The 9,133-nt window shown below is 43.9% G+C and overlaps 1 protein-coding gene across 4 annotated transcripts in view; it reads left to right on the top strand.

Annotated features, from left to right (window-relative positions):
* The first annotated feature begins 297 nt into the window (after nucleotides 1-297).
* Nucleotides 298-9,133, top strand: part of LOC111604750 (regulating synaptic membrane exocytosis protein 1) — a 51,955-nt gene continuing 43,119 nt past the window's right edge. For all 4 annotated transcript variants that reach the window (XM_023322931.2, XM_023322933.2, XM_023322930.2 and 1 more), the window contains exon 1: nucleotides 298-828. The gene's annotated coding sequence lies outside the window, so the exon portion shown is untranslated. The remainder of the gene's footprint in view (nucleotides 829-9,133) is intronic.

Below are 9,133 nucleotides of genomic sequence, written 5' to 3'. Positions count from 1 at the left end.
GTGCTGTTTTGTGTAGACAAAGCGGAACGTGCAGAGCACGCGCACCTAACGCAAATGCGTGGGCAACAGGAGGCGGGGCCCCAGTGCATGGACGTGGACGCTGCTGCATCCTGGGAAATCGCTTAGCTGTTGCTTTCGCGTTGCGACGCTGTTTGCAAGGTGGAAATTGATATTACTTTTTAATGCTGCGCCAGCTGGTTTTACGCCGAGGCGAGACGACCCGAACAGCACTCACACACACGGAGCACTTTCCAATGCCACGAAGGTGCGTGGGAGAGCGCACGCCACATAGAGAGTCCGAAGCATAAGCGAAGCACTTGACTGGCTGTGGCCGCAGCAGCTGAGCGTCGTCACAGTTCGAGTTGAGCCGTTTCGTGAACAGGACACAAAACGCGGAAGCTGCCTCAGCACCCTGAAGCAGTCTGTCAAGCCAAGCAGCGTTTGAAGGCGCCGCGTTCTGCAATGCTTTCTAATACTCTAGCGTCAAGGTGTGTGGCGTGGCTGTGTGTGTGAGACGGTGAGCTAGCGACGAGGTGTGCGTGCGAGTGCGAACGCTGTATACATGCGAGTGTGTGTGTCTGTGTGTGCTTCTGGCCAAACAACTAAAAACACACTCTGAAGCGAACAGCAACTTTCAAGTGCCAAGCCAAGTGTTGAAAATTAAACGTCATTAAAAGAATTTCTATCAAACAGCCGCTCGTACAAACCCTCAAGTGCACAAAATACACAGAGAGTATATAAATTGATACAAAAAATAACACACATGGCCATAACAAAGCCAAGTCGGTAGACTCACAATAAGCCAGATCGAAATTGGACTCAAAGCAGGTAAGACTCAGCTAGCCACAATTGTATTGCCTATTTCTTTATGCTTCATTGTTGTTTGTGTGTGTTTTTGGTATGATTTATTTTGGTCTTGTCAGCGATTGTTGAGAACATAATAAACAGTGCCTGTGAGCCAGTGCCGCTAACAAATAGTTTAATTTCCGGCGTGGTCGTCATCGGGCGCACGTCCGGTTTCAGTTTTTATTTCCGCCTTTGTCCAATGGGCTCAATGTGCTCAATGTGCTCAATGTGCTTGGCTTGCCTTGGCACATGCCGCACATATAAATCTATTTAATGTTATAACTACGCGCATTCGATTCCTCTCAACTGACATAACTCATTTCGCCTGCTCGACAGTTTGACTGTTTAGCGATCGTCATGAATTATTTCGCATTGGTTATTGATTTTCTGGCCAAATTCGCAAAGCGAATGTATTAGACAGGCTTAGTGTAGCTGATGGTGCTGTTGCTGTTTCCCATAGGCGCACCTACGCGCAGGGATTAGCAGAACAAAAGCCCCAAGCTGGTGGACCAAGCGCCTTCAAGGGCCGAATAAAACCAGCTAATGAAGCAAGAAATTGAAAACATTACCGAGGCGATTAATTATTGATACTTTGATGTTTGGCACCGCCTCGTCTGGCTTTCTATGCTTTGTTAGATAATTAATTTATAATTAAGTTAGTAATTTGGCAGGCAACAGGCAGCAGGCAGCAGGCGCCAGGAGCTTAACTCAACTCGCTGATGCCACTTCAAAAATGTTGCCTTTGCCCCAAATTAATGGGCTTTAAGTTGTGTCCAACAGCTGTGCGGTCTTCGATTAAGACTTCCAGAACGTGACTAGCCTGGCACATCGATGACAATCAGCGGCGGGGGCTATGAGGCTTGGCACTGGCAATAGCAGCGGCCATGCTTCAACAAACCCAAGTCCGTGGGTCCCCCAGAGTAACATTTAGCTGGGTCCGAAGTAGGGGCGCTGGAGTAGTGCCACTGAAACTGTCATTACTCTTGGCCCCCTAATCCCTCCAGCGATTTGGTGCGCGTCTGCACCTGTCCGGCCCAAAAGTCTGGGGCCAAAGTGTTTTTATGGATGCCATTTTAATTTAGATTCTTATCAATCCGTAATAAGCGTTTTGTGCTCACCCACATTTAGGTCAGACACATTACAAAATATAATTATTAATGGTTATGACCAAATTTAATTTGAGTGCCCATTGCGCCGCGACAAAAATTATATTTCAAAAATGTATTCCAGAGAGAACATATTTGGAAAGCAATTCATTTGTGGTTGTTGCGCTTTGACATGGCGCGGCATAAACAAAAGCTGATTTGATGAAGTCTATATATATGAAATATATAAATATGTATATATATATAATAAATTTACTCGGCCTTTTAGGGGACGATTTGCATAAATTTCTGGCTCATTTTGCTGGCAATTTATATGCGCCAGCGAGTGACACGTGCGATTTAATTGAATGCAAATAAAATACGCCATAATACATAATATGACAAGCCATAAGCCTGACAGCAACAGTTATACATGCTGACAGCTCGCCACACACACACAGACAGAGAGGGAGAGGGCGACAGACAGGGCGAGGTAGCGTGAGGAGTGCCTGCCCTAAGATATGTCACTAGCTTGACAGGCTGCCCATCTCTCAGCATTTAATGGCATTTTAAACTACTGTCCCCCTCTCTAGCTCTCTCTGTGTCTCTTTGTGCGTTTTCTGTCTATTTATATGCACAAGTTTATTTGGCATTTCAAAATAGTATATATATACACGCATATATATGTATTTATATATGTATATACATTCAGTAATGTCTGCCGAGTCAAAGTGTTTAAAATGTTGTACACGCTTGGGGCATATCCCTGTGCTCCTGCTGGATTAGGCCGCAGAGAAACGTGTGTGTGTGTGCCTGGGCTGCTTTGTCGTATTTTTGCTTAATATATTAAGCAACAGCAAAAATTAATTAATTTTCTCCCAAGCATCAAGCCAATTGTGTTGTCCCCCAGCGCTTCTTTAGCTTTATGCGGCACAGTTGACATGTGTGTATATAAATAAATATGTATATGTATATATATATCTATGTTATATATATATGTCTATTTGAAGAAGTCCCCAATTAGTGCTTTGTGCAATTGCACATTGCAAATTGCCACTTCATTTGCACAAATTTTTAATAAACCAACGAGACGCTTGGCCATTTTTTATAGCACACTTCTGGGGTAAAAAAAATGGCATTTGCCACGGGCAACGCTTTTCCGACTGCGGCCGCAGACACAAACATTTATTTTACATTTTTAAATAACTCACATATTTGTCGCTGGCTTTATTTTTTAAATATATACAATTTTGCTTTTGTGGAGCATTTCTTTTTTTTTCTTTCGATTCGTTTTTGCGAGAACTTACACAAATTGTTTGGCTGTCGAACACAGTCACTCATACACGCACGCACACACACACACTGACGAGCGCGCAGAGGGAACACACGCAGTAAGTGAGTGGAATTTAATTAATTTAATTTCGTTCGGCATGCCCACTCGTGGTGGACGTGGGGCGTGGTCAGGGCCAACAAAAAAAGCTGCCTTTTGCAGTTTATTATTCATGCGAATGGGTAGCTCTGCGCAGGCTTATGCAAAAATCAAACGGCTTCAAATGAAAGGTACGTACACACACACACAAACACACCCACTCACGCTCACACAGCTCTTCACACACCACCCACACCCATAACTCACTCATGCAATAAGTTTTCCACTTGTCGCTCGCAGTTGCGTTCGCTTCTACTATTTACTTGCTGCGCCTCTGCAATTTTCAATTAAAATTTTTGCTCAAAAAGTGAAGCATTTGCTAGTTGCATTTGCATATGTATGCGGCTTTCAGTGCGCTGAAATCAACATCCATTGGCAGGCAAAAGCAACAAATTGTTGGCTTAAATTATTAAGACATGTCCCTTTTAGAGCTGATGCTGCTGCTGCTTAAGGTTTTCTCTTGCTTAGCATAATAACATAATTTCCATATAAATGCAGAAGAAAATCCGCCCGGACGAAGCAAAATGTAACAAATTTTACAATTTTCATTTCGTGTTTTTGTGTCTCAGCTGGATTTGCTTGGCCGCCGGCTGTTGGCATTGCCATTACCGTTACGCGGACTAAACCTAATATCCGGCAAATACAAGCACACACACACACCCCCACACAAAGGCAGACAGACAAAGGTGGTCAGTGCTTGGCTGGCCTCGCCGCCTGTTTACAGTTTTGTTAAACGCGCCCCTGACCCATGTCCAATTCCAGCTGTGTCTATAATCTCACCAAAGCAGCTGATAATGGTTTATGTTAGCTAATGCACCTCCCCCGCACTTGGCAAACACAACTTTGTCGCATTATTTGACAGCCCGCAGTGGCTCTGCAGCAAAATTGTCATTTTTTGACCTTTTCTCTAGTTGAAGTGGATTTTGGGATTGGATTTTAGACTGCAGGTCTAATGAAATATTTGAGACGAGACGCGATGAGGCGCGACGAGGCGAGGCGAGGCTTTGGTTTTATGATATGATTAATGTAATTGGCGCCCAGGGGCACAATTTGGCATTTGTGATCCGCTACAGCCCACGCTGTGCACTCCCAATGATTAATGTATGCATCATGAGCCGAGCAAAACTTAAGCAGCATAAAATAAATATAAATAATAAATTGTGCAAAATTTTTTACTAAATGTAAAGTTAAGCATGCACAGCAATAATATAATAAAGACTGAGATGGATGGCAACGCAGCCAAGTTTTGACAGCTCCGCAGCAGCAAAGCTCCGCCAGCTACTGTGTAGTTACCCCAATTGGCAGCGCATAGGCGAAATAGGGAATGGCCAAGGCCATTTCAGCCCCAAGGCGACTTGTTTGCTTAAAGTTTTACGCAAATTTCTACATTTTTTTCTGCAGTGCATACTGCTTGTGTTTTCTTTCTTCTTCAACGTTTTTTTATTTATTTTTTTTTTTGGTTTAAACACTGCGCTGAGGTTCGCTGATATCGCTTGGTTACATAGCGTTGGAAGTTGAAACTGCAAACTGAGCTTAGCCGCGCAACAGTTTGGCGAAAAGTTGAGACAAGCATTTATCAAACGAGCTATGCAAAAACTTTAGCCACAAACACTGCGAGAAACCAAAAAATAAAAGTGCCAAGCGAGATTTGATGCGACGACCTTTTAATGCCCTTGCCCAGCTCTCTAGGCACAAGCTGTTTATTCCATTGAAGATATGTAATATTAACTACGCATGCAAACTTATGTCTTAAAGTCACTTCTAAAGCTCATTAACTGAGTCGCAAATTGATGGCAAAACATTCTGAAATATGTAAAGTCAATGCCAGTGAATAATGTTCTATGACCAATTCGAAATATTTGTGTCTGAGCTTTTGTGGCTCTACCCAAACGCATGGCTAAAAAAAAAAAGAAATTTGTATTGTTATTTGTCGCTGCTGTTGTTGTCGTTGATGTTGTTGTTGTTGCTGTTGTGGTTGCTGCTCATATGCTGAACGCAATTTACGAGCGGTTTTGTCAGTTTGGCAACTGGCGGCGCGCCCAAAAGCCAAAGGATTGACAGTTATTAAAAATGAAACGAGGCAATTACGAGAACATTTTGTTGTTCTTGCTCTTGTTCCTGTTGCTGTTGCTGTTCGCGGTTTGCTGGGTGTGTTTTTAGCTGGCATGTTTAACGGCGCTTTGTTGCGAGCAGACACAGTTGACTGTTTATTCAACTGTGTGTGTATGCGTGTGTCTATGTATGTGTGCCTGCATATGCTGATTGCCAAGGCCTTGCCTTATCGCCGGCTTTAAAAAAAAGTTGGCATAACCCGAGAAGCGAGCATTATGCTTTTCCAGACTAAGCGCTGCTCTGCTGCCTGCCTCCCCGCGCCATAAATCATATATGGCCCCACTGCCAGGGCAACTCATTTTTCATGGGCAGGCAAAATGTTCTTGCGCTTTAAACATCGCTTTTTCGTGGCCTTTTTCTGCTTATGAAATTGAATTTTATATTTTATGCGACTGCAAAATAAATGTTATACGCAGTCATTTTTATTTGCAGGCCGCCCAAAATCAAAGTCCCCAATGCGTGCTTGCCAAATGAAATATTGAACGCGTTTAGACGCCTCATATATCATTTTATAGGGTCGACTATTCCACTTACAGTTGGTCACAGTATGCCAATTATGCCATATGGAGGCAGGGCAACTGGCTGTTGCTTTTTTTGGGTGGTCCGAACTTGAAGCTCTCGTTCAACTTCCGCCCGGCCAGATAGCGGCAAGAAGAAAAACTTTGCATAATAATGAGCAGTTTATTAAGCTACACAAGTGTGCGTGTGTGTGTGTGTTTGGCTTCCGCTTTCAAGACTCGACATGTGTGTGCGGCAGCTGCCTGCTGCTTCCTATGGCCCACAAGAGCCACAACAAACGACGGCGACGACGTCGACGACCACGGCCAAAACTTTGCACAAATTTCGTGTTGTTCTTTCATTTGGCGCAAAATTGTTGCGTTGTTTTTCTAGCTGCCGCACTTTGATCAGATAAGCACGCCCACAATCGTGCTGTTTGCCAGCTGACTTGGCAAAATAAAGAAGATGAGAGCGAAACAGAAAAAGCAGCGCAACGCAACGCAGCGCAACAACCAAGCTATAAATAGAAGGGCTTAAAAATGTTATTTCTTTCTCAACAATGCATACAAAGAAAATAATAAAGTCGTGCTCAGATAAGCCACAAATATGTAAATTATTTAAAAAGGGTTTCCGAACTAAAAGAAGACAATTAAAGAAAGCGCTTCAAATTGAACCCTTTGTAACAAATTATTGAAATGCTTCACTGTAGCTGCAGAGCGCTAATTAAAGCTTTGCATAAGGCCAACTAACGAGTTGGCATAACTTTAAAGCAAACATAAAAATGAATTTTGTTTATCAGCATTTGATGCACTTTGTTTGCTTTTACTATTTTTAAATGTTGTGTTTGCTCTGCACTTTGCTTGCTGTCCGAAAACTTGCAACGCACGGAAGGGGCGAGCGCCGTTTGCATAGTGCTTGGCATGTGGTGCAGCCATCATAGCCACACACACACACGCACACAGGCACATATGTGGTACAACAAGACAGTGTGTGAATCATGCTCGGCAAACGCACATCAAATTTGCATAATTTTACGCAAAGTAACATTTTGCACAAGCAAATGGCCTCCTGCCGGGCAAACGCAACAGGCCGTCCAAGTGCGGTCTGCTCCCAGTGGGCGATGGGCGGTAGATGGTAGATGGCAGGCGGCTGTCAGTGCTGCCTGTGCAGCCAGTACTGTCATTGCTGCGCATTAGTTAGTAGATTTTATGAGCTGTTTTATTGCGTTGAACAATCAAATCTGTACGCCAGCCAACGGCCAGGCGAAAGATGCGAGCTAAATTTGACAGTTAGCGGGAAGTTTTAAATGCTAATTAAAGACGCAACTGCCAACGCAGCGTATGCGTAATGAGGGCAATTTTTCAAATTGGTTAAGTATACGAGGCGTGGCAAGTGCGTGTGGCAGCAAAATCAACATGTGAAACATGAGCAAATTCTTCACGGGCTGGAATGAGGCAAATAGTAGCACTAGGCAAATACGCTGCTGTCGAGCGGTGGAAGAGACTGGGACCGAGTGGGTGTGAGTGTGTATATGTGCGTGGGCGTAAGCGTGGCACTGACTGACTGCTGCTGTCTGCTGTCAACTTATTAAGTCAATGTATATACAGGCTGCCGAGGGAGCTTCGTGCATTATAAGCATGGCTAAAAATAATTTCCCCCGCCAGCAGCTTTAGGAGATGCCCCAAAACAGACGAGTGGGCCCGAATAGGTCCAGACAATGCGCAGTAAATGTTTTCGAAAAGATTTGACAGGGCAAGCGCCTAAGTGTTAATATCTCCATTTAGATTAAATCTAAACCTTAATTTTAATAACTTATGAACGTCGCTTAGCTTAGCAGCTTAGATAAGTAAGCTTCCGCCTGCAATGGAAACGTCTAATGATATCCTTGCCCATTAGAGTTGTGGTTGTCTAGCAGCCCAGTTGCGTTTGTCACGCTTCGTTGCGAGATTGCAACATTTTGCGTAATTGCTGCCACACGCATTACACTCGACATGAGCATGACACAGCTACAACTTCTGCTATATATATATACGTAAGCATATAACTAGCACCTCAGATAACTGGGCATATAGTTAGTTGGCTCGGTTGCCTTGACATTGAGTGTGCGGCGAAATGTTAATGATGTGGCCTTAACTGCACTTGTTGAGCATAACTTTGTGGCGCCACATGACGTGCCGCAACCGTCAATCTCAGTTGGAAGCGCTCGTTTCCCATTTACAGTCTCCGCCCACTGGTGGCAATGTAAGCTCCAGCAAATCTCTATTGATTATTGCGTTTATGTGTTCGGATTTGGTGGCATAAAGGCAAAGCAAGTGCCACCAGGCTGCACTGACTGTGTGCCACCATTTACGAGTTCAACGTGTAGCAGCTGTCTTTGATAGCAGGTAAATCAATATTTTCCAATATAAACGCATGAACAGCCATCTATATTTTTGTTGTTTTCATTTTCTGCTTTTGTACTTCCACTTGCGCTGTTCGGCAAGCAAATCCTTTGGCAAACAAAGGAGCCAGGACTTTGCTGTCAGCATGCGTGCCAAATGCGCTTGAATTGAATGCTGGGGCAAAAAAAAAAGAAAAAAAATAAATAAAACGGTTCGTCCTTTGTTTCGCTTAGACTCTCAACATGTGTCGTATTTACATTTATTTGGTTTATTTGGGCATCTAGAACGCATTACGCTTTGTTGTATAACTAATGCCCTGCCAGGATATGGCAGCAATGAGCAATGCATGTTACGTGTACCCGATGGCCGTGAGACCGAACTTAAAGCAAGATGAATCCCTGAATCTATGTGTGTGCTGTAAGCATTTTAAATTGCCTCGGCTAGGTCAACAAAAGGATTGGCCGGAAACCGGAAGAGGAACTGGCAACGGAAGCGCCCCATTGCAGGCGGCATGGCTCATGGCAGGCCACTTAATCCGCTCATTAGGCAACAGCTGCAGCTTAGAGATGATATTTATATAAATTTGCGAAATGTTGAATGTGACTTTCGGACGCCGCTCTAGGAGCAGCATCATAAATTATGGTTTCTGTAGCCATGACAATGCCAGCCTGCGAGGACAACGCAGCGAAGTCCCTGCTTGGTCTTGCGTTAAGTGTCACTTTGCGTTGCATTGCTGAAGTGCATTTTATGGCAGCGGCTTGTTAAGCTGCTGCCATATATTA

The sequence above is a fragment of the Drosophila hydei genome, unplaced genomic scaffold (assembly GCF_003285905.1).
Source record: "Drosophila hydei strain 15085-1641.00,03,60 unplaced genomic scaffold, DhydRS2 tig00000001-arrow-pilon, whole genome shotgun sequence".
NCBI lineage: Eukaryota > Metazoa > Arthropoda > Insecta > Diptera > Drosophilidae > Drosophila > Drosophila hydei.
Note: the sequence above shows the minus strand (reverse complement) of the source record. Positions and strands in the feature narration are given on the sequence as shown.